The sequence below is a fragment of the Grampus griseus genome, assembly GCF_964374135.1.
Source record: "Grampus griseus genome assembly, chromosome: 6".
Lineage (NCBI taxonomy): Eukaryota > Metazoa > Chordata > Mammalia > Artiodactyla > Delphinidae > Grampus > Grampus griseus.
The window spans coordinates 37410914-37436784 of NC_139000.1; the positions used below are offsets into that span (position 1 = coordinate 37410914).

Below are 25871 nucleotides of genomic sequence, written 5' to 3' on the forward strand. Positions count from 1 at the left end.
AAACCGTGCAAAAGACTAAAAAAGAAAAGAAAAAAGCATTCCTGTGGCCTGAGCTGACATAGTACATGCTAAGCAATGTCCTTGTAAGCGACAGGTCATAATGAAATTGTGGAAACTTTGGTCGGAAAAGCAGGATCCAACTCTTCCCCTAAGGCTGGGAAATGGTTTGGTTAGGGAGAAGTGAAAAAAGCTAAAGGATGTTTAGTATTTACATTTTGTCATGACAATAGGGAGCTATCAAGTTAGTCATGTAATCAAGTGTGGCATATTTGGGGAACAGGAGGAGCCCTGATGGAGACTAAAGCAGAAATGTTTGTATATACAGTATAAGGTGGGACCAGATTGTAGAGGATTTTGGATGCCCAGATGAAGAGCTTACCCTTGGTTCTCTTTTTACTGGGACACCTCTAGGGATTGATGAGCTTGGGTGCAGGCTTTCTCAACCTCAGGACTACTGACATTTTTGACCAGATAATTTTTTTTGTTATGGGTGGCTGGGCCTGTGCATCATAGGATGTTTAGCAGCATCCCTGGCCTCTACCTACCAGATACTAGCATCTCCCCCTTTTCAAATTGTGACAACCAAAAATGTCTCCAGATATTGCCAAATGTCTCCTGGGGAACAAAATTACCACTGACTGAGAAACACTAAGCTCCAAAATGACAGAATAATTGGTGTTTAAGAAGGACTGTCCAGCTGTGGTTGTGTAGAACGAACAGCAGGTTGGCAGGACAGGAGCCTGAGAGAATGTGTTAGAGGCTAAGTATGGTATATTATTATAGTAAGGGCCTCCAATAAAGTACATCTCCCTGTATTCATGACCTTGTATAATCCCCTCCTCCATTGACTTAGAGCTTGGCCATGTGACTTCCTTTGATCCATGGAATAGCAACAAACATGACACAAGCTGAGGTTTGAAAAGCATTTGTGCATTGGTCCTAAACCTCTTGGAACACTGCCACCATGTGACAAAGCTGGTGTGAGCCTCCTGAAGACACATGTCCAGCTAACAGCCAGCACCAACTTCCAGACGTATGGGTGAGGCGCTCTTAAGACCACACAGCCACAGTAAAGCTACCATGACTATATGATCCCAGGCAAGCCAGCAGAAAAACCACCTACCTGAGCCCTGCCCAAGGTGATGGCAGTGAGATTATGCAAATAAAATGGCTGCTATTTTAAATCACTAGGTGTTTGTTGTGTTGTTATGATAACTGTTGTGATAAATGGAGTAGATTAAAATCAGTGGAAATGAGAAGGTGTGTACACAGACTTTTGGAATAATCCATGTTTCTTGAGACTCCTCAGTGAAGGGGCTTATTGAAAGGACAAAGCAGGTCAAAGAATATAAGAATTTAGAATTGAGTGCAAAGGTCAGTGTGAGTTAAGGAAGGAAGTTGCAAGAGCAGTCTTCAAGAAAGCATTTCTGGCAAAGCAGTTAAAAATATTAACTTATCTATTTTGAAAAATACAGATATTTATTAATTGCTAACAGAATGATAGTAATATTTCAAAGATTCAGTTTAATAAGTATATCTGAAAAGCTTTAAAGGCATTACCGAGGTAATAAGTGGCATTACCGAGGCCACTTTTTACTTTATATGGAAAAATCAGTCTTTAGAATAAACAGGAAAACACATAAACCCAAAATCAATAACAATTTTTATTGCACTAATAATAAAATTCATTCCAATGTATTAGCTATCTACTTGAGCAGAACTATATTCACTTAGCAATTAGATTGCTAAGACCAGGGCTTCTTAATAGAATGCCTCTCATAATTGACTAGTTAAATTTACAGATGGCGAATATCAGTGGCATTTACAGCTTGACGGATGCTGTGAGTGTTGACCTTATTTATTGTACTATTCAAGAAGAAATAGTTCTTCAGATGTTTAGCATTTAGCTTCCTGTTTAAGAACATCAGCGTGAAGAAATGTGTCAGTCAAATCCTCTATGACACTGAAAACAATCAAATAAGCAATAGAGAGAATTCAGAATGAGAATAAATGGAATACAGAGTCATTACTAAAAGAAATGGAAATAAATAAAAAAGTCTAAAAAGTGGAGGGAACTGATGTGATAAAGTAAAAATAACCGAAATGTATTTTCACAAGCTATGAGAATCACCAAAGGGAGCATAAGTCATAGGACAAAGTGAGGGTCTCTTGAAAATAAGACGAGATTTTTAAAAAAAAGAATAAAAATGGATGAATTTTAACGATCTTATACCCATTAAGCAGCCAGTATTAAAGAAACAATAATAGCACTGTTGAAATTAAGATCAAAGGGTAACATACATCTGCACATATAATTTCCATAAGATTTGTTTAAAAGCTACCTCAGTCCTTGTTTAAATATTGCTGCCTGTCAAGGATTTTGGTTATTAATTTTCTCAGGTTTTGGAGACAAGAACTGTGAAAAATTATTTGGATTTGAGGATCTGGAAGATCTATGTGATTCCTAATGTGCATTAACTAGTTGGATCTTAATGTTGGACGGACATGCATTAAAGAAAACCAGTAAAATCAGAGAATGGGGGTCTTCTGGTAAATCTTGTATATACAGAAGTTTACCAATTTTCCGGAATCAGAAAAGAATAAAATACACATAACGTTAACCAATTTGGAATCCTACCCCTACTTTCCTTTCCCCTTTCTGTCCAGTTAGCTCTCTACGCTCCTGCCAGCTCTAGACTGACCCGAGTAAACACTGTTTACGCCGAAGAGCCTACTGCTTCACTCTCAGCTCCGGCCGGACCCCCCAACTCCAACAGCCCCAAACTCAGGCTCCAGAGCTCCGCACGGGAAGCACAGCCGGGATCCCGGAGGCGTGGGAACCGGAGCTGGGCGCTCCTCCTCCCCTCCGGGAAGGCGCGTGCGGCCGCGCCGGGGTCTCAGGCGCGGGCGGGCATTTTTGCGCGGGGTCAGGGGCGCGCTGGCACCGCTCCAGGGCTGGCAGAACGCGAAGCCGCGTCGGAGCGCGCCGTCCCGACCCACCCAGGCGCCTCGCCCCGCCCGGAGGTTCCCGCCAGTGGTCAAACCAGCCCGACTCGCCGAATTTGCGGCGGCTCCCGGGGTTCAGCAGGTGGCTCCGGACTCCCCGCTGTCGCCACAGCCGGGGCGGACCGCGTGCCCAGTCGCGCCCCGGAGCCCTTTCGGTTGGCCCCACCAGGCGGGACGGAGGCGGACGGGGACCTGGAAGAGCTAGCCGGGCTGCGCTCCGTCTTCGTCGCCTGCGAACCGCTCAGGGAAGCTGGAGCGCGAGAATTTCAGCGCGCTGTGGGCGGAGCTGCGCGTGCAGCTGCGCGTGCTGCCGGCCGACGCCGAGGCCGGCTCCGGAGGCTGGAAGCCGTCCGCGACTGTGCCTCACCTTCCAGGAGTTTGCGCTCGGCTTCCGCTGGGCCGGCCGCGGGGGACGGCGCCTTGGCTGGGGGCCGCGAGAACCAGACGGGGTCCGACCCCGGGGACAGCGAGGAGGACGAGGGCGACAAGGACGCGGCGGCGGCTCTGGCCGCCTCCTGGGACGCAGCGAGCCCTGGCTAGGCTTGACAGGACTTCCAGGCACGACTGTGGGACGAGGCCAAGTTCATCCCCAGGTGCGTGTGTAGTTTGGAGGGCGGGAGGTGGCGGTGGTGTTTCCTGTCCTCCCAGGGGCGCTGCCATCTCTTCCTCTTACACTGCGGAGCGTGCAGCCCTCCTAGTCTCTGAGTTCCTTTTTCTCCATTCACAGACTCGCTTTAACTTCCCTAAGCCGAGATGCCCTAGCGTTAAGGAAAGGGAATGCGTTCAGAGTCAGAGTTTGGGGAGAAAGTTTTACTTGCTCATATCTGAGCCCTGCAAAGGGCACTTTGTTAGTTATACAGGCCAAAGTGAAATCCGCAGCGTCCGGAGAATCTTCCCAGACACTGATTTAGGAGCGCTCCCACTTCTCAACGACTTGATTACGGCACCTTCTACTCCAGGCCTCCTGGATGCACCTGAGCGGCACCTGAGCCATGACCCGAGCTGTTAGCCAGTTTGGCTTTCTCTATAGCAGTTTTTGTACTCCCTGTTTTCCTGCTACTACATAGAAAACAAGACATTGTTGTGCATTTATATTGCTGCACACAAATATTCATTGATGCCTACAATTTTACAAGCTCATTTGTTTGATTTTCAGAATTAAACAGGGTCGTAGACTTTCTTATCTCTGATTGATGGAGAAATTTAGACCTAAAGACGTTAAGGGACTTGCCCAGTTAATAAAAGAGCAGCATTTAATCCCAGATGTTGTAAACTGAGAGTGAAAACTCTCGCTTTTTATATCACAGAATAAAATGATAAAATCATGAAAAATAAACTCTATACTCTTATGACTCCGACAGAAATAACATAACATCAGGTTACTTAATTCTCAGGCGAAAGGGGATGGCTGCAGGTTTAGGGCATAGAGGGAAAGATAGTCGGGTTTTATTGAGATTAATTTCCATCTATCTCTGCCAGGAGTCTTGGTATGTCTTGAGCTATTTTCACTTCTTCCTCAGGCGCTACAGGCATGTTAATACGATAAAATGGTTTTCTGCTCTCTGGATTTCCGTTGAAATTTTATGGATCTCTGGCTGTCATTATTAGGAAGGTCTGAAAGGCATCATTTTGGTTGGCAGTTCACATATTTGAGACATATGACTCAGAAAAGGAAATAGCCCTGGAAGGCAGCAGTGGCCTGGCTCACCCATTCACCGCTTAGACCTGCAGGGCTGGGAGTCCTCACTTCCTCCTCCGGACAGCCTCTCCCCGCAGTTTGGAGAGTTCGAGAATACTGGGCATAGAAAGTGGCTCATTGCAGTATAAGATGGATTGTGTGGAGAAAGTGTGTGTGATACCATCTTTTCTATTATTTACAAATGAGTGAAAATGCAGTGTCTCCACCAAGGAAGTAGAAAAATTTAAACTTTGCTATAAGCCATATATACTTTGGATCATCTTTCATGTGTAACTTGGTTTAGGTCCAGCTAGTTAAAAAAGGTAACAATATTAAGAATAAGGAAAGGTAAGCCCACACCACATTTTACACACACACACACACACACACACACACACACACACACTGAACTACTTTTCAGAGTTGTCAAGTCTCAGCAGCAAATATATGACACAACCTTTAAATGATCAAAATGACCTTCTTAGGATCAGCATACAAACCAGGACTTAATATCATTGGTGACATTATTATTATCACAGTGCTTTTCCAACTCTTCAGAAGTTATTAAATTTAATAGCACCAATGTCATCTGGTAGACTTGTGTCCTAAGCCCCACCCCCATCTTCTGCGAGATTAACAGGTACAATATTTGCCTTCCTGTACTTGTTCAAGTGGAAAAGAAATAAACTGAGTTGCTTCATCTGATTGTTCACATGGCAGCCATCAGCTGTTTGGTAAATTGGGTTGCTTCTATTCCATGTCCTCATACAGCTGTTCACCTTCCCTTCCTCCCATTCAAATGTGATAAAAAATCTTTTGTTATTGACAGTGCTGTTGCCATTATTTCAGCCAAATTAATCCTGCAAACATCAGAGTGCCTGTTTTGTGCCAGGCACTGTCTTATGTACTGTCCTAGGTCCCTGGAGACAAAGAGAAAGAGGAGACGTAGTTCATGCCCTCAGGAAGTTCATAGGGTGGGTTAAACATTTCTCAAAACTTTCATCGAAGAAGTTGTAAAGGCAAGAGAGTTATTTGCAGGAAACACCGTGGATTGTGGGCATAGCCTGACACACTGCCCACAAGCAGGAGCTTTCTTTGAAGTCTTGAGTTTTTATCTTAAAAAAAATCATGCATTTGTTCATTTTACTCTATAATATATTGGGGCTTGTTTTAATCTAAAATGTTATATTTCCTTTCAAGGGGAAAATTGTCTCTCTGGGAAGGTGTGCCATTTCATCTGGTGGCTTAGTTTCCCACCTGGCACTCCATCTTCCCCCAGGTGACCCTGTCCCATGCCTATCCTAGGAGGATTCATGTACAGTTTGAGGAGAACAGATATCAGATAGTATAAGAATGTTTGGTTCCTGTAGAGGCAAAATGTGGTGGCGGTTTCCATTTCAAAGATCATTCAAGCTCTTAGATCAAAATATTAAGCAAATTTGGGTTAAATTCCTCAGTTATCAATAATTGCGATATTAGAGAGAAAATAACATTGCATTGGGAAAGAATAAAAATGGTCTCTGGGATGTGTTAACACATTCTTAAGTTCGTTTTCTCTTATAATACTGAGGGACTCCTTTCCTTAAAGGCTGGGGACGGGAGTGTCCGAGTGACCTGTTGAGTTGGGCAGGTGTGAATGGTCCAGAGGGTCAGGATGGGCCGTCACCACTTCCTAGTAAGCTAGAACTAGGTCAGCCAGCAGGTGAAACCAGAATGGGCAAGGTGATGTAGCTGTGTAAGAGAATTCTGGAAGGAGGATTGTATCAGGCCAAGAAAAATCCATAACGTGGGGAGAGGATGTCTGGGGAGAAGCAGAGAGCAGACTTGTAATAACCTAGTCTAGCCAGTTTCTGGTGCCAGGGACATTCGCTTGGTGAAAGCAAGGTTTGTACCCAGTACAATAAGTGTACTCAATAAATATTTGCTGAATGAATCAAATAAGCCCTTGTTCTTTGATTCCTTGCTTCGTATACTGAGAATGCAGTTAGTTCATGCTGTGTGTGATGCCTTCATTTCTTTTGTTGGTTCCCTCCCTATACTTTCAAGTTCCTAGTGAGCGCTGGTGTGTTGTGAGATTGGCAAGGAGAGAAGGGTATAGGGTGTGTGTGTGTGTGTGTGTGTATGTATGTGTGTGTGCACGCACACGCACGCATTGAGCATTTGACTGAGGCAAGGGCATAACAGGAAGTCATCTCTCTCCTCTGATCAGAGCTGAAGCTTTTCAGAGTTTTCTCAGTTCCATTTGTAGTGATAGCGATTGTCATTTGTTGACTGATTCACGTTGATAAATTAACTTGGAACCCCGCATTCTTAGAAACAGAAACACAAGGGTCCAGCTGGCACTGGAACCACAATGGGTTTGTGCACGGGCACTGGTTGTGCCACAATAGCCAGACCAGGGACAGACCCAGGGTGGGTGCATCTAGTGTAATAGGGGTTAGTGTGATTGGTGACCTGCCAGACAGGGCTAGGGTGGGATTCGTTCAGGTGCCAAAATTGGACCCATGCTGTCAGCTGTTTCACGTGATTTGCACCTTTTCTACACACACAATGTTGAAGAGGACTCTTTTGCTGAATAATTTAGAAGCAAGAAACTTAATGGAGAAGGAACCAAAACTACCCATGTGTGACCTGTGTATGGGTTGTCAAAATAGTTTACTTCAGCATGTCTGTACAACTATAAAGATGTTGACTAAAATAGAGAGGAAAAGGGCAACAGTTGAACACCAGTCCCACTTCACTAGATTTTTTAAAACACATAGCTACAAGTACACAGAGGCGTGGTTTCAGCATCGGTCAGCGTTTCCTTTACATTTCCCTTTCTTGGGTTCCACTTTAGGGCTTTTCCCTCTGATCATCTTCTTTTGCAATAGTGTAGTTGCTTCATAAACCCACTTTACCTACATGATGTGGTGCTTTGCAAGATGAGAACGGAAGAGAGGAGAGGTGGACGCAAAGAGAGAAATAAACAGAGAGTGACCTGGAGACACAGAGGGAGAGGGACAGGGTGAGAGGGGGCAGAAGACGAGCAGACGGATGGAGAGACACTGACTGATTGATTAGATAGTGCCTCAGTTTCCCTTCTCTTCCCACTCAATGAGAACGGCCCCGAGGCAGCTTGAGATGCGAGAGTTAAATCAGCTCTTCTCTGGTTGATCCCAGCTCTTGAGTATCTTCCAAATGTGAGCATCTGGGTGCTTTGGACTGTGTTTGTAGTGTTTGAAGATAAATATTTTTTTTTCACTCGTATGGCCAGTAATATCTTGTGCTCTCCAAGGAGATAAAGGTTTGTTTCAGCCTTGAGGCATGATTGTGGGTTGAGCCTCAGTCCTGGAAGAGTGTTTGTTTGTTTCTTTTTAATACAGTATTTATTTATTTAAAAAGTGTATTTATTTAAATTTATTTATTTTTGACTGCATTGCATCTTCGTTGCTGCGCTCGGGCTTTCTCTAGTTGCGGCAAGAGGGAGCTAATCTTCGTTGTGATGCACGGGCTTCTCCTTGTGGTGGCTTCTCATTGTCGTGGCTTCTGTTGTTGCGGAGCACAGGCTCCAGAGCACAGGCGCAGTAGCTGTGGCACGTGGGCTCAGTAGTTGTGGCTCATGGGTTCTAGAGTGCAGGCTCAGTAGTTGTGGTGCTCCGTGGCATGTGGGATCTTCCCAGGCCTGGGCTTGAACCCCTGTTCCCTGCATTGGCAGGCGGATTCTTAACCACTGCGCCACTGAGTGTTTTTGACTGTGTGTAATGCTTTCCTTTGGCCCTGGCTTTGGGGCCTATCAGTGTGCTAGCCACAGGCTTTCCAGAGATTCTCTGCCTTTTATGCACTCAGAACTGGAGATATATAGAGACAGATGCATAAAGATCTATCTATCTATCTATCTATATCTTTATCTGTATATCTCTCTCTATATCTTTATTTTCTAATTGTTGCTGGCTTGTTGCTTTTTGTTTTTTCCCTTCAATATATCCTCTGTCACAATTATGTGTGTCATTACTGCTGAGTGGGAGAAGCCTACCTGTCTGTGAAAACCACAGCCTACCTTGAACCTTCCAAACCTTGCGCCTGGGCCTGGCAGGAATCTGTGTGTGGCTTAGTTTTTCTGAGCTCTGCTTGCTGGTGGTGACCCCGTCTGGTTCTGATATTTGAGTTTCATCACAAGATAGTAACTTCTTTTTGGCCTCCTGGCCCCAGAAAGGTATTCTGGCCTGCTCTGACCCTCAGATCTCACTGTTTGTTCCGAGCTTTGCTGTCAGATTTTGATGAGAGCTTGTTTACTCTGCCTTATGGTGTGGACAAAAAGAGAAAGACTTAGGGGCTTCCCTGGTGGTGCAGTGGTTGAGAGTCCGCCTGCCGATGCAGGGGACACGGGTTCGTGCCCCGGTCCGGGAAGATCCCACATGCCGCGGAGCGGCTGGACCCGTGAGCCATGGCCGCTGAGCCTGCGCGTCCGGAGCCTGTGCTCCGCAACAGGAGAGGCCACGGCAGTGAGAAGCCTGCGTACCGCAAAAAAAAAAAAAAAAAAAAGAGAAAGGCTTAAAATGAGGTATCATTGGAAGACTATGCTCTAAGAGCCACAGACTCTTCTCTGGCTTGGCTTTTAACCTGAAGTTTTCATTTACTCCTATCCTGAATCACTGTTCAAATTCACAGTCGTACTACTCCTGTCACTTTGAGCATGTAAACATCTTTACCTGTTTCTCAGTTACTTCCCAGGTTACATGATCTTATTCATTTGTAAAATGGAAGTAGTTGAAACAGGCTAATGTGCTGTGAATGGAAGCTTAGAGGCTGACGGTGGAGAGAGCTTTTAGGTGATGGGGAAGGTTAGGATGCTGTAGTGATTCAGATGTCTGCTTTCTTCTCCTAAGAGGGTATATACAATACCTTCTTGCTTCATGTGTAGCTTGGTAAAGCTTAGGTAGGGCCTGACTGCGGTATATTGCTGGAAGGAAGAAATGGGAAGAGATTATTTATCATGGTACTCGGGCTTCTCCTATCTGACTATTAGTCTCATACCATGTTGTAAAATGGGAAGTAAACACTGTTTCCCAGAGGAAAGTTGTAATGGTGGAATGACACATATGATTTCATTGATATTAGTTCCTCAAAAAAACAGTTTCATGGGACTTCCCTGGTGGTCCAGTGGTTAAGACTCCGTGCTTCCAGTGCAGGGGGCAGGGTTCAGTTCCTGGTTGGGGAACTAAGATCCGACATGCCGCACGGCCCAGCCAAAAATTTAAAAAACAAACAAAAAAACAAGAAAAACAGTTTCATTGCTTCAACTGGTAAGTGTTTGGCGTCTTCCAAATTATAATTGCTTTTGTCAGAGTAACTATAAAAAGAGGAAAGTGAATTTAAACCTTAAGGCCTTCATTTGTATGTCTTATAAAGATATATAGATGCAGTAGCTCAGACATGTTTCTTTAATTCCCTCAGTGTTCATGTGCCTGCCAGTGTCCCAGGCACTAGAGTGACCCTGACCTTCAAGAAGCTTATTGTTTCACCTTTTAAAATATCTAGGAGTTTCTAACACCTGAAGGACCTGGGATGCAGTATAATAAATGGAAAAATACCTCTGGTCACATCCTTGGACTATGGACATTTCATGTCAAGAATGTTTCTCCAATCAGGGACCCTTTGGGTCTTGTATGCTTGGGAGTCTTAGAAGACTAAACATTTTTGTTTTTATTTTATGTTATCATTATATGATAATATAAAACAAATTATTTGGAGCACATTTGCAATCACCTGGATGACCCTTGCATGACAGATCTGGCTACAGCATTTCAAAACCTGCCTCTTTGTTTCAGACTGGTTATGCGGCACCCACAGCCCCACTTGTCATGGGCTGATGAGGAAGGCACAGCAGTGGGCTTAGTAAGTGATGTGTCCGTGTAAAATGAAACTGATTGACAACATAGAGTGTTGGAGTCTCTGTGTTCTCAATGGATAAGTGATGTGTAAAATGAAACTGATTGACAACATAGTGTTGGAGTCTCTGTGTTCTCAATGGAAAAGTGATGGGGAATGGGGTTTTGATCTTGTAAATGTAACTGGAAAGTGCAGCACACAAGCTGTGTGTCAGTGCCTACTGACATTAGCTGTGGGGATGTAGTTTCAGTGGAAGTGCATCCCTTGTTGGATTAAATGAATGTTGTTAATTATCATTCCATTGATTTTCAAACGTGTGTTGGGCACATTGTTTTGGAACTATAATTAGTTTATATCTGTTTATGTTTGTTCATAGTTCGTAACATGATATAGACAATATTTACGTCAACTCTGCAATCCATAGGGGATATTTTCTTTAATAAGGTCTACATGTTAGTCAAGTGTGAGAAATACTGTTCTAAAACGACTTGAACTCCTCAAGAACTATAAAAGATTGAAAACATTAGTTTCTCCATTTTTCATTACTTATTGATCTTGTCCATCATTTAAATTGAGGGCAAAAATATTGTGGAAGAAGTTCATCTTAAATTGGTCCCAGTCTTAAGGATCATGTTTGTCATTTGCCCACAGAAGAAACTCTTCGTGCTTTTTTCCTATGTCATTCATTTTAATCACTTCATTTAAAAAAGATTTTTTTCTGTATCCACATGTGCCTGGGACTGTGCTAGGAACTGGGTGCTTAAAAATCATACCCAGTCGAAAATCAAAGTTTCTTGGCCAGTTGCTCGCTCTCCAGAGGCACCAGGGAGTGTAATGAATGGGAAGAATCATGAGGTGGATGGTCTGGGTCCAGGTCTCACTGGGGGTCGGAAATCAAGCACACCTACTAAATTCAGGCAGTATTTTCCTCTCTTCAGTAGAGACATTATCTCCACTTATCTTGTGTGGTGATGATACAGTTTCAACAAGAGAGATTCTAGGTCCTGGTCAGATTATCTTCAGGTTGCCATCTTCACCATCCCGTGGGCTGTGACTGATGTCACGGAGAGGGGCTCACAGACTCAGAGGCCTCCGCGGCCAGGCAGATAGCACTGACCCGATAGAATGGAGTTGGGGCCCGGTAGCAGCCTCTGCTTTATCTGCTGGGGGGACGGACAGATGCTGACAGGCAGGATATAGGCCCAGTGTTGCCAGCGATGCCAGCTTATAAAGGATGGGGAAACATCCAGCTTTTAAGTAGAAATTTCTAATTTTCCATACTCCGTGAGGTGGGAAAGATACCATTTCCAGTTTGCAACCCCTGTTTCCTACCTGTGAATATGCCCTGGTAAATTCAAGTGTCAGTTGTGATCCTGCTTTGAAGATCGGTGAACATGTGGTTCCATGGTGCCCTTAGACCTTTAATCATGTTACTTCTTCCCCTTTCAAGTTTGTGGGATCATATTTTGACCCAAAGATAGTCTATCTTTACTCTCTTTTTTGCTCTTGGATATTCTTGTCATTTCAGGGTTACCTTGTTCAGGCTCAGCCGGTGGTGCTGTACAATATTTTCTACCTCCAGATTATGCTGCCCTGATAGGTGTGTCCTTGGGGGAGGAGGGCTGAGCTCTGAAAGCACTGAGATATCCAGAACACCTTTTCCCCTGATGTCTTTCCTTCTCTTCATTTGAAGCTGGAAGTACTTGTCTGTCACAGTTTTAAGACAGGTAAAAAAATTAATTGGAATGGAATGATTTCTGATCAAAAATAAGGGAATTTAGTGATGAGAGGTCATATTTTCTGGTACCACAATGGTGTTTCCTTTCATTGCTGGAATATTTTGTCCTTCAGGCAAAAAAATTTTTGAGGAGATGAAAAGATGCTCACCATCACTAATCATCAGAGGAATGCAGATCAAAACCACAGTGAAATATTGCCTCATACCTGTTATGATGGCTGTTATTAAAAACACAGAAGGTAATAAGTGCTAGTTAGAATGTGGAGAAATTGGGAACCTGTACACTGTTGGTGGGAATGTAAAGTGGTGCAGCCACTATGGAAAACAGTATGCAGGTTCCTCCAAAAAATTGAAAATAGAACTACCATATGATCCAGCAATCCCACTTCTGCATGTATATCCAAAAGGATTGAAATCAGGATCTTGAAGAGATATCTGCACTCCCATGATCATTGCAACACTATTCACAATAACTAAGAGCTGGAAATGGCTGAAGTGTCCATTGACAGATGAATGAATAAAGAAAATGGGGTGTATACATACAGTGGAATATCACTCAGCTTTAAAAAAAAGAAGGAACTTCTGCAGTATGTGACAACATGGGTGAACCTTGAGGACATTATGCTAAGTGAAATAAACCAATCACAGAAGGACCAATAATGTATAATTCCACTTACATGAGGTATCAAAATAGCCAGCTCTTAGAAAGTAGAATGGTGGTTGGCAGGGGTTGGGGGATTGGGAAATGAAGAGTCGCTGTTCCGTGGGTTAGAGAGTTTCAGTCGTTCGACGTGAACAAGCTCTAGAGATCTGCTCTGCAACAGTGTGCATGTAGGTGACAGTACCGCACACTTACAAGTTTGTCAAGAAGGTCGATTTCATGTTATATGTTTCTTAACCACAAGAAAAGAAAAACTATGGAAATATGAAATTTCTTTTTTATAGAGATAAGAAATTTGGATAGCTACAAAAGCTCTGTGTCTTGTAATTTTTGTCAGCCCCAAATACAGGCTCCGTCAGGAGTTTCCCCTTAAATGTACTCATACCTGTCCTTTTCAGGTGACCAGGCAGAAATACTCCAGTTAAAGAGTTTCTGAGAGCTCCATCCCCGCCCCCTGCCACCGCCCCACACTGGTAGCAACCACTCTCTTCAATTTCTTTTTTTTTTTTAATTTCAATTTTTAAAAATTTTGGGGGGACATTCTGGGGAATGTTCAGCCATGATACCCTCTTGTGATCACTTACAACTACACAGTTATGGAGCACGCTCAAGTGGCCATTTTGTCATAATGGTATCTCTGACCTAGAGTGTTTTTGTTTGCTTGTTTGTTTTAATGTCTGGCTAGAAAACAAAAAAGTGCAAGTGAGTTATTCATTTTGAAACCTGAATGCAGTGGTGGAAGTCTCCCCTGCTGTGAGCCACCTGTGGCTGCCTGGTCCTGAGGTGGAGGGTCAGGGGGTTGAGGCAGCATGTGCTGGCTTCTTGCCCATCTCCTTAGGCGTGCTGGCCGCACAGTTCATCCCCTGATGTGACACAGTCACGTTGTAATTCTTGCTCCTATAGAGCAGAGTTACAGTCTGCTCTGGCTGAGGCAGAAGAATTTCTGAGGAGTCAACTGACATTTGCTTAGAAAATCCGTGTTTTAGGACATTTGTATGTCATGTTTTCTGACAGACATGCCGTAAACTAGTGTTAGTGTTGGTGATGCAAATACTTTTTCTTTTCCTCCTTGGGGATCTGTTGGCATAGCCTGTACTTCAGTCTGGCAGATATGAGTAGCTTGGGGATGTTAATGAATGAATTATAGCGCATGCATTTTTGCTCTAACGTAGTATGTGCATTCCAGAAAAACCTAATATTCTGCAAACACACACAAGACATATATAAAAAAAAGTAGGAATGGGGCCGACCTCTCCCTATCTGTACAGCTTTGCAACCAGAATACTCAAAAACAGTAGCAATCCTAATAAGATATAAGCACAATAAAAAAAACCCTACGTTACATTCTTAATAGACAGAGACATGCAGCAGTCCAGAATACCAGTCCAGGATAAACTGTAGATGTTTTAAACAGTGAAAATATAGGATTTTGCAGTTTATTTATTTATCTTTTTACGGTGAAGGTAACTTGATGGATGGAGGTATATGGGTTGTGGCTGCCAAGTTACGGGAACAAGGACAAAATGAACAAACACAAAGCATGTGGAATGTCTGTGTCGGGAAGAAGTCCCCGGGGAGTGGGCAGTGTGCCTAGCACTGGGTTCACTTGCAGCCGGCTGCCTTCAGTGGCGGTAATAGGCTTGCGTTGGGTGGCTGTTACTTGGGCGCAGAGCACTGACATGCTGGGAAATGCAACTTCCACTTCTGCATCTCTCACCTATTGACCTAGGGGACGAGCTAATTGATGCTCTAGGAACATGTACTCTGTCTGAGCAGTCCTAGTCTTGAGTACAAATTCATGGGAGGCTAAAGGAAGGCACCGAGCCAGAAATGAGCGTTAGATTGATTCCATGTGTACAGATCTGGAGGTTTTATATTGGTCTAAAAAGATAATGTATTGCCTCTCTCCTAAAAGATTTCAGTGAATAAGCTGTCTTTGGATTAATAAAATCTGTCCACAGAAGTCCTCTGATCTAGTAGACAGGCTGTTACAATCCTAATGAGCCCTGTGAGAATTAAAATGTTATATTATGTGAGCATTTGGGCCCTTAAAAAGTGACCTATTCTGTTGAATGATATTTAAAATTAAAGTTCTCATTCAGCAGCTGAATAAGAATTCAGTTCTTCTTGAGTTCAACTTATTCAACCAAGTAAGCTGAATAATCTTACTCAACTCTTTTAAGCAGTGCTAACATATATTCACTGTGAAGCTGGTGTATTTGTTTATGTGATTAACTCCAACGAAAGTACAATGACATAACCCATTATGTTAGGGTTCTCCAGAGAAACAGAACCAGTAAGATGTGAATATGTGTGTGTGTGTGTGTGTGTGTGTGTGTGTATAGAGGCGGGGGCTGGGGGTGGATTTATTTTAAGGAGTTAGCTCACACAATTGTGGAGGCTGGCAAGTCTGAAATCTGCAGGCTGGGCCGGTAGGCGGAGACTCAGGGAAGGCAGTGGGCTGGCAAAATTCCCTCTTCCTTGGGGATGATCAGTTTTCATTTAAAGGTCTTCAGCTCACTGGAAGAGGCCTGCCCACATTATGGAGGGTAATCTGCTTTATTAATCTCATGTACAAAAGACCTTCACAGCACCGTCCAGACACGTACAACCAAATACGTAAGCACTGCAGCCCAGCCAGGTCGACACGTAAAATTAACCATTGCAGCTACTAAATAAAATGTTTTTCAGATACTCTACTTTCGAGATTCCCTATATTACGGGAATGTTTTGGAGAGATCAGAGAGCATTTCTTTCTTTTTTTTTTTTTTAATTGCTTCCATCTTATAAAATACACACCAGAAAATTTTCATATATTTATTTGAATCTGGGAAAAATCCCTATACATATGTTATATTCCCCTTGTACCCCTTCCAAATGCCTAAACACTTGAAAACCACATACCAAGTTTCTGGGGAGGCTTTAAAGTTACTAACATTTTTCTATCTGCCAGTAAAAGGCTTGTCCTATCTGTATTCATGGCTCTGAGATGCCCTGGGAGAAGAGGGCTTACTCACCCTGGTGTCTACCCCTCCATTCTCACCCTACAACCTCACTCTTCATGAAAATATTCGTAACTGCAAACTGAGCCCCTCATGGAAGAGACATCTTGGATCTAAGCAGCCTCTGAGCCATCTGGCAAGTCACACCAGCACTTTCCATTGCTGCACTTTCCCAGGCAAACTAACTGCTTGCTTGCTCACTTCCTTTCTTTCTTTCCCTTCTTCTCCCTCCCTCCCTCCCTCCTGTAAGTGCTACGGGAAAGGCACTATGCTAACAAGTCCAAAGGTGAAGTTTTAATGAGAAACGGAGCAAAACTCCCTAGAGTAGGAGCAGGTTTTTACTTTACTGTCCCCAACTACTAGTTTTTGTCCCTGAGTTGGTAGAGCTAATAGGGACGCAATTTGAGAGGCTTTGGGAAGCCAAGAGTGTTCCACCAGATATGGGTCCTAAAACTTCCATGCTCATATTCCCGGAATGAGGCATTCCTCAGCACCCAGGAGCTTGGCAGGCACAGGTTTTAAATCACGTCTTTGCTCAGGCTCTGCAGCTCGAGGCCTCACTCAAGCAGCATTGGCCACACCTGGGAGTTTTTCTAGACCTGCGGGCTCTAGGTCCCACCACAGACCTACTGAGGCATCTGCATTTTAACGGGATCCCTGGGAGATTTGTGTGTGTATTAAACTCTGCTGAGGAAATGAGAAACGGGGAGAGCGTGGTGTGTGACCACACTTGGTTGGGAGTTGCTTTTCAAAAGATAGAAAAGCCCCAGAAAGAGAATGTGGAACTGAGGGAGGAAAGATAAACATCATGTGCTTCAAATTTTGCCTGGGGTTGCCTCTGGTTACTTGAAATCTGAATTGTGAAGTGTTCATGATTGGATTTACCACGAAGACAAGAAATTTATACTTCATCAAGTATACTGTGTAATATTTTGTGAATGTGTTCTTCAGAGACAAATACACATACAGAAAAGGGCACAGAGCTTGGTGTACAGCTTGCTGAATCTTTCCCGATGGAATGCTCGTGTATTCAGCATCCAGGTCAGGAAACAGCATGTTACTTAGAAGCTCCCGTGCTCCCTTCCAACCAGTCACTACAGCCCCTCCCTGACCCCCCAGGCACGATCTCTTGCCTGCTCTTTTCCTTACTCCATGGGTTTGGCTTCTTGCACTCAACATTATGCTTGTGAGCTTGTTGTTGTAGATCTGTCATTTCCATTGCTGTAGAGTATTCACTGTGTGAAGATATCACAATTCATTTATCCATTTTACTATTAATGGCCATTTGGGTACTTTCTACTTTGTGGCTGTCACATAGAATGCTGCCATGGGCGGTCTGTCACATGTCTTTTGGTAAGCATATGGAGTCCCCCAGTGCCTTGCTTTTAATAACTGTTTGCAAAATACCTTCAGCTTTCCTTGCTAACTCAGGGTCATCATTATGAAGCTGAGTTTCATCCTGGACTGTAGTATAGTGATATCCTCAGGATTTGGGGGGTGGTAGTTCAGCTTGGCTTTTTGAGTTCCTGTGTGCATTTTCTGTTTTTGCTGTCAGGCTGCCAGGTTACAATTTACTATTGTTGGTTCTTTCTTCCTTCCTTCCTGAGTACCTTCGTTTGCTGAAGACTCAGAAAGCAAAATGATCAGATATACTAGAATTGAGTGTTAAACCCCCTTGAATGTAGTCCTGTGCCAAGGAGGGGTGTCTCACAGGGTGCTGTTCATCCTTTCCTGACTTTCAGTCTTCTTTTGGATTCTTCATGGTGCCAGATATGTGAGTTTCAGATGACTGGAGTGCTGCCATCATTTTGAAATTGGTATTTTTTGCAGTTTTATTCCTTTTCTGTTTTTATGTATATTTTAACTCCTTTCCCCCTTTTGTTCATTTTGAACGTTCCCCAAAGCAGACACTGTAGTTCTAAATTATCTTTGTAGAAATTATGTCATTTAGAAAGGTAAACACAAAACATGGATATATAATATTATGAATACATGTGAGAAGTAGCGTCTAGCCAAGAGTGGGCATAGTCTTATGCTGATATGAAGCCATAAGCAAGATGTGGGCTTGCACCTGTGTCTTCGGCTCCCAGCCCAATGGTTGGTCATTGAGATTATCTTTAATGCTTTTTCTTTTTGAGTCTTGGGAAAATGCTACAAAAACTGTACATGGAGGTAAACAGATACTGCTGCTTTGTGGGTTCTCCTTGTCCACTCAAGCAGATTATTGTAATAACTTTATTATGGCTCCTTCTTTAGTACCACTTGCATTTAAAGAAGCCATTCAGCATGTATTTCTGTTTTGTTTAGTAGCTTTTAAGCCAGTTGTACTGCCCAAAAGGGATGTTATCCACACAGGTGAGAGAGGGTAGCTCATACCTCAGGGAACCAGAACTGGAAACCAGTGAAGTTCTGGGATGAAAAATGTAAATTGAGATAAATGTAAATACACAGCTGACTGAAATTGCTTTTTCCTTATCTGATGAGCCAGTGAGTTAAGTGGTGACTCAATTAAGAGAAGACTGACTTTTTTTGTTGTTATTAATTAATTAATTTATGTATTTGGTTGCGCTGGGTCTTGGTTGTGGCATGCAAACTCTTAGCTGCGGTATGCATGTGGGATCTAATTCCCTGACCAGGGATCAAACCTGGGCCCTCATGCGTTGGAAGCGTGGAGTCTTAACCACTGCGCAACCAGGGAAGTCCCAAAGACTGACTTTTCTTTTCTTGGATCTCCTGAGGGGTTGAGGTCAGATTCCTTCAGGAGATAGTGTTTGCAGATCTGAAGGTTGTTTGCTCTTTTAGTGGGCTGTAGCTCTGGGAGCACAAAAGTGGACTAGTTTTCAGGGCAAATGATCCTGGTATAGTGTGAAAAAGATTTTAATAGGATTTTTGGCTACCTTCTTTTTTTTTGTTGTTTTTTTTTTGTTTTTTTTTTTGTTTTGCGGTACGTGGGCCTCTCACTGCTGCGGCCTCTCCCGTTGCGGAGCACAGGCTCCGGACGCGCAGGCCCAGCGGCCATGGCTCACGGGCCCAGCCGCTCCGGGGCATGTGGGATCCTCCCGGACCGGGGCATGAACCCGCATCCCCTGCATCGGCAGGCGGACTCTCAACCACTGCGCCACCAGGGAAGCCCCGGCTACCTTCTTTTTAAAAGCACATTCCAGAAAATCACCCTTCGGTTCTTTAGAAAATCAAATGAAAAAGTAATTAAAATTTCCTGCAGGTTTCTGGGGAAGCAATGAAGTGGAGAGTATCTCAGGAAACTTCTACCATGTGGAAAATACACCCCAGGCATCATTGAATGAGATGATGTCTCAAAGGGTTTTAACTGTTGAAATGTTGAAATTGAAGATGTCAACAACATTTTGTTTTAAAGGGGAAATGTGTTGAAGAAAATTTGTAAGAAAATCTCTATAATTTTGCTTTAGTTTGATATTTTTTGGTCTATCTGCATAAAACAGAGAGACTGGAAAACGATTATTGGTTTATCTTTGTGTTTGAAGGTTAGGTAGCAGGGTAGGTAGGTAAAAATCAATGATTTTTCAATTAAAAGTAGATCAAAGACTTCTTTTTGTGAAATGTTTTTTGTATAGTAACTAAACAAACTCTACATGTGTACAGATAGTTTTAAGATAGTTCAAAGACATCATAGAAAAGAAATTCTCATTTAATTACATGATTTTTCAGAGCAAACTCTTGTAACCTTTGAGAAAGACTTTTAAGAAGGCCAGAGCAGGTTGTACACAATCTCCAACAGATTTTCTTGCCAGTATCATATATACTCAAGTGTAAGGTCAAGATTTAACTGTTGAAGAAAATTCGGCTATAGCGTATGCACCCAACAGTTATTCTTCCACAATATCAATAATAATATAGTTAAATGCCAATCATGCAATAGTTAGTAGTAGGTGTTCAATATATATTAAATATGAATTCAAGAAATACATTTGCTGCTGAGTGAACAGATAGAATGTACTTATATCCCAGAATATTCTAATTTTAGGAGAGGAAATGAGCTCTTTACTGGTACTCATGATTCTATGGTACATTAAGACGTCATTGGGAGATTTAGAAAGACAAGCAAGTCCTTACCTTCTGTAGAAGCTGGTGGTGGGTAATCTATGTTACGCAGGATTTTAAGTCCATTTTCATCTACATAATCACGTGACTTAATTTGTGGGGACTTACATACATATAATAATGTTTATAAACTTAAACATAAATATTCTTTTGTTAAAAATGCATCCTAGTTTGTTATTGAAATATATTTAGGATTCACAACATTGTTTTCGCCATTCAGCCAGAGTTCCGATTTCAGTAACCTCGACCCATAAAAACACAAATCTGAGGTGGAAGAAAACGAAGGGATCTCTGCATATCAGAAATATTAGTTACAGATCCCTGCAGGACAGACAGTTTCTCCAGCTGATACGTTTTTAGTCTTTTCAGCTTTCTTAGTGTAGTTTATATAGGAAATATTGGGCACCTCCCCCATTCGAAACAATGTAAAAGGAGAAGGAAAAATGAAGGAGAAGGCAACCAGCAGGTTGAAGTGGAGCGTATGCTCTTGCCTGTAGATTTCAGATGCAATGTGTTGTGCTTTCTAGAATCTCTCCTTTCTCACTGTGTTCAGAAGGGGATTGACCCTTTTCAGCTTGTCAATCAGATTTCCCATCGTTTGTCTCCTTCCTGACCCTGTGCCCGGCAAGGGTCCCCTGCTCCTTCCTCACCACTGTGTTCTTTACCCTCCCTGCAGCAGAGTCCTTCACCTGCCTCAGATCCAGTACAAAACGCCGCCTTCTTCACTTCACCTCCCACTGTGTCCTTCTTCCCTGGGCTCCGACCTCATTTGTTCATTAATGCAGGATCTGTTGCTGGTCAGATCTCTGGGTGCTGCAGGGGGTATGGAGACTGATAGGGTAACTGGGAAGATAAACATCCACAGAAAACTCAGTACACAGAGCTTCAGATAAAATGTGGCAGGGGAAGGGATTTCTTGTTGAATCAGGGCAGGCAGGCAGGCCTCATGGAACAGGTGACTTTTGGGAGAGACTTGACTGATGTGCAGGGTTTGATTTCTAGATAGGAAATGCAAAGAGTTTTGGTTTTGATCAGAGACTGATATTAAAATATACTTTGAGGGGCTTCCCTGGTGGTGCAGTGGTTGAGAGTCCGCCTGCTGATGCAGGGGACACGGGTTCATGCCCCGGTCCGGGAAGATCCCACATGCTGCGGAGCGGCTGGGCCCGTGAGCCACGGCCGCTGAGCCTGCGCGTCCGGAGCCTGTGCTCTGCAACGGGAGAGGCCACAACAGTGAGAGGCCCGCGTACCGCAAAAAAAAAAAAAAAAAAAAAAAAAATATATATATATATATATATATACTTTGACTAGGGAGGGATAAAGCTGTTTCCCAGCTCTTCAGTCTCAAAAATTGAAAAAAAAAGTAGTTAAGGGATGGGATGATGTGAAGTCAACCAAGATAATATATTTGTCTCCTCTGTTGAAAATTTATGTATTATGTGTTGGGTGCTGTGCAAAATATTTGAGGACAGTGAGAACATAAGAGGATTTAGAAGATGGGACGTTTGAAGGAAATGAGATAGGAGAGTAGAGTGGCCATAGAAATGGTTCTCCAAACCAGAATTTTCTTGTGAATAAAATGAGCGGAACTAATTTGACAGTGTCTTTGAAGAGTAGAAATGTTTTATTTTGATGAAGTCCAATTTGTCCATTTTTTCTTTCACAAATCATGCTTTTGGTGTTTAAGAAATCTTTGCCTACCCCAAGTTTGCAAAGATTTTCTCCTATGTTTCTTCTATTAAGTTTTATTGTTTTAAGTTTCACATTTAGGATCCATTTTGCAAGGTATGGATCAAAGTTCATTTTTTTGCACGTGCATATCTAATTGTTTCAGCCCATTTGTTGAAAAGACTATCTCTGCTGGATTGCTTTTGCACTTTGTCCAAAATCAGCTTCCTGTATTCGTGTTGGGTTTATTTCTGAGCTCTCTGCTCTGTTACATTGATTGAGTTGTCTATCTTTATGCCAGTGTTACATTGTCTTGATGACCATTGCTTTATGATAAGTCTTAAAATCAGGTAGTGTTAGTTCTTCAACTTTTTTATTTCTCGAAGTTGTCCTGGCTATTTTAAGTCCTCTAATTTCCATAGAATCACGTTGTCAGTTTCTAAAAATACCCCAAAAAACAACAACCCCCAAAACTAAAAAACAAAGCCTGCTGGGTTTCTTTCTTTTTAATATTTATTTATTTATTATTTATTTATTTAGGCTGTGCCAGGTCTTAGTTGCGGCATGCATGTGGAATCTAGTTCCCTGGCCAGGGATCGAACCTGGGCCCCCTGCATTGGGAGCTTGGAGTCCTACCCACTGGACCACCAGGGAAGTCCCCTGCTGGGGGTTTGCTTGGACTTCAATTGCATCTAAAGATCAATTGGGGAAGAATTGGCATCTTAATAATAAATAATGAACAAACCTGGTATATTCTCCATTTATTTAGGCCTTGTTACACTCAATTCCAGTAGTTATAAACTTAAAACTTTATTTGAATACTGCACATAGGATATAAATTTCCATAATGTGTTAAGAGAAAAAAAATTCCAAGTTATCTGGACTCATGAGAGCTTCAGCCCCTGACCTCCTGGGGTGCCCTTCTGCCATTCTCTGCACCAGGGGTGACACATATGAGAAATACCAGCATAAGGGGCAGCACGTGCATAGAAATTTGCAGGTGATGTGATTTGAATTTAGATAAGGTGTAAGCGCTTGGAAAAACAGTAAACCCACCAGGACTTCCTGAGTCCTGATGACATGATAGGATTCAGGCAAGCACTGGGGCCCTTGGCTGTGCCAGTAGCTTTTAATTAAACACAACAGTAATTAATTAGCTAGTTAATTGATGTGTTACAGCCCTCTTATCACAATTGAGTAGTGGTCATAGAGGTGTCACCCCAGGTGACGTGTATAAGTAGGTTGCGAGATTCCTCAATTCTTTCACTCTTGTAGGTTTCCATTATGGAAGTACTGGGCATCTAAAGTTTGGTTACTCCCCTTATCTCTTCTCACCATCTCTGTAGGAGACTTGGGATCAGCCTTTTTGACGCAAAATGTTTCTCACCCACAGGATTTTGAAGAACCTATTTAAGTGAACAAAATCTTTCTTTTTTTTTTTCTTTCAGGAAAAATGCAAAGCTGAGGAAGCCCTCAGTGACCTCAGACTTCAGCGTGAAACAGAAGTGGGAGATCTACAGTGACAATAAAGAAACTCAGAAAGGTAGGTATGTGGCAGCTGGACTTTGAGGGATACCATCAGTATCTCAGTGTGTCTAAATTATTAGCAACTAAAAATATATGGAATCATATTGAAGCAGCAGATGGCTCAGATTTCAGAATCAAATTGGACTCCTTGGCAAAAAAAAAATTTTTTTTTAAGGCACCTCATTTCTGTTTCTGTTTCTAAGGGCAGCTTATCTTTTGCTTAGATCTAATAAATATTTCTGATCCCCTGAACACTTGTCCATCAAACCTCAGTTTTCTTTCCTTGGTCTTTACCAACCAAGGGCCCTCAAGTCCCGGGTCTGCTTATGACAGTAGGGAAATGGTCTTTCCTTGTCATGCAGCCCTACACCCAGCTTACTACAAGGTACATGTATTCATTGAAGGTTTATTAAATGAAATGAATATTTCTCTTCTCTGTGGAAAGTTCCAGATCTAGAGGATCCCTGATGAGCAAGAAGTAGGAGAGAACCTGCTGAAGTGAAAGCAAAGGTGTGATTGGTTTTGGCCTTTGCTCTATTTGGTTTCTAAAATGAGTAGGGTCTGTTTCACTCTGCTGTGCTGGTAGATGTTTAATAACAACAGGCTCTGGAGAGGGGAGGAAGGGAAGGAGGGATTTGTAGCACTTGACGATTTCCATGGTATAAATACTCCTGCCGTTACCAATTTCACGCTCCCAAGTCAACATCACTGAATACAGAGTTTGGGAAGAGATGCTTAAAATAAATAGCCTCTCACCTGCTGGTACACATTGTCTCCAGCACAGTACTGGATTCACCTCCTGCATGTGGATGGTCTCCATAACTAATGGAATTATCTTAGCTAAAATGAAAACGGGTGCTTAAAAAATAATCATCCATGAAAGTGGCATTGTGCAATTTGGGCACACCACTTTGCTTCTCTGATTGTTCATATGATAACCTTTAATGCTTCTTCCAGTATTTATACTGAATGAGATTGACAGTTAACTGCATTTTGTGGGTTATTGCTATTTAAACCTCTGAATTATTAAGAATTCTCCCCATATCCTTTTTGGAAAATTATTATCAATGTCAACCTTATATTTGATTTCCACAGGTCATTAGACCATACATACTAAGCTTTTATTACAGAATTTGAATGGACCAATCCTTTGCTTTATGCTAGAGTCACAGATTCTCCTAGCCACTGTCTTTACTTATTTCCATGTCATCCCAAATCTTAGACTAAGAGAATGTTTGCAAAAAGAGACAGAGTTTCTTGCCCTGATACAGCATATGATGAAGACCAAACAGGCCCTGAACAGTGAGAGTCAGTAGTGACGAGACCTGAGTCCTTATCAAGACCTGCCAATTTCTGCCTGTAATACATGGGACAGTTGACTTCCTCATTTTGATCATTAGCTTCTCATCTGTAAATGGGGATTAATAATAAACTGTCCTGTCACCCTAATAACTAACATTTTATTGATTTTGTAGTTTATGAAGCTCTTTTTCATAATTAAAAAAAATTCAATTCTCAAACTTTCTCTGAGGAAAGTGCAAATTCCCCACTTTTATGGATGGGAACAATGAGTTCCAGGTTTAATAACTTGTTCAAAGTCACTCAGCTAATAAGCAATGGGTTGTCTTTCTGTCTTTACACGGGTGGTGCTTTCACATTTACACCAGACTTCCTGCCTGCCTCTTAGGGTTATCCTGTAAGAGAGTAGGAGATGATTTATGGGAGAGCATGTTAAAGGCTGTAAAGAACTATACAGAAGTTTGCCAATTTAGTATAATTGTCAACACCTTATGCCACTGGTTCTGAGAAACTCATTTCTTTCTCTCCAGTCATTATTCCTATGCCACTCAAAAGAGAAGGTTCCCAGCTTTGTGGTCAGATGAATCCCCTTTATGTACTGCCAGTTCCAAGTTTTGCTACCTCTTAATTGGTTTTGTGTTTGGTTCATGACTTTCTTGTAAAATTGCTTATTTCTCTTGGATTCTCTGGTTGAGTTTTTCGTTTCTTGTAAAAAGAAACTGCCATCTTCATGATATCACTGATACCTTGCAACTTACTTATTCTTTGCAGTGCATGGAATTCGTTTTTTTCTCCTTGAAAGTACTAATTTTGGAGTCCAGGAAATTTCTATTCTTATTGGACTGATTGCTTTTTAAACTTGCTACCCAGATGTCATCTTGGAATTTCAGATCATTTTAGGTAGCTGATGTAGCAAGTAGATCTGTTTACCTCAAGGCATCTCCTCTGAGAGATGGTCTTCCTTGGAGCTCTGTGTGTGAAGCTGGCTGTCAGACAGGGGACCCCGATTACTAGGTGCATGGGGTATGGATGTTTAGAGAGAAGCCTTAGCTTTCCTTTTGGGAATCATTCAGTTATTTTTAAAAAGACAAACCCTGTCTTGTTGCATTTGGAATCAGCTCTGGCTTATCTGCTCTTCTTTCCTAGAGTAAGAGCAGCTATGGGCTTGAGAGGCAGTGTGCCTTAGTATACAATTTTAACCTCTATTTTCAGCCCCCCTTCTCACTCTCTGGGGTTCTGCATGACCAGTTGTCTCTTCTTTGTTCTACAGTAGGACCTTCAACACACATCTTCTGGACCTCCTTTTTCCCCAACTCTCTTCTCTTTGTCAGCACATTACCA

The 25871-nt window shown here is 42.5% G+C and overlaps 1 pseudogene across 1 annotated transcript in view; it reads left to right on the forward strand.

Annotated features, from left to right (window-relative positions):
• The first annotated feature begins 1802 nt into the window (after positions 1-1802).
• LOC309824134 (ras and EF-hand domain-containing protein-like) overlaps positions 1803-25871 on the forward strand; it is a 51309-nt pseudogene continuing 27240 nt past the window's right edge. The window contains exons 1-3 of the transcript in view: positions 1803-1841; positions 2668-3599; positions 23153-23247. The product of the transcript in view is annotated as a ras and EF-hand domain-containing protein-like (transcript). The remainder of the gene's footprint in view (positions 1842-2667; positions 3600-23152; positions 23248-25871) is intronic.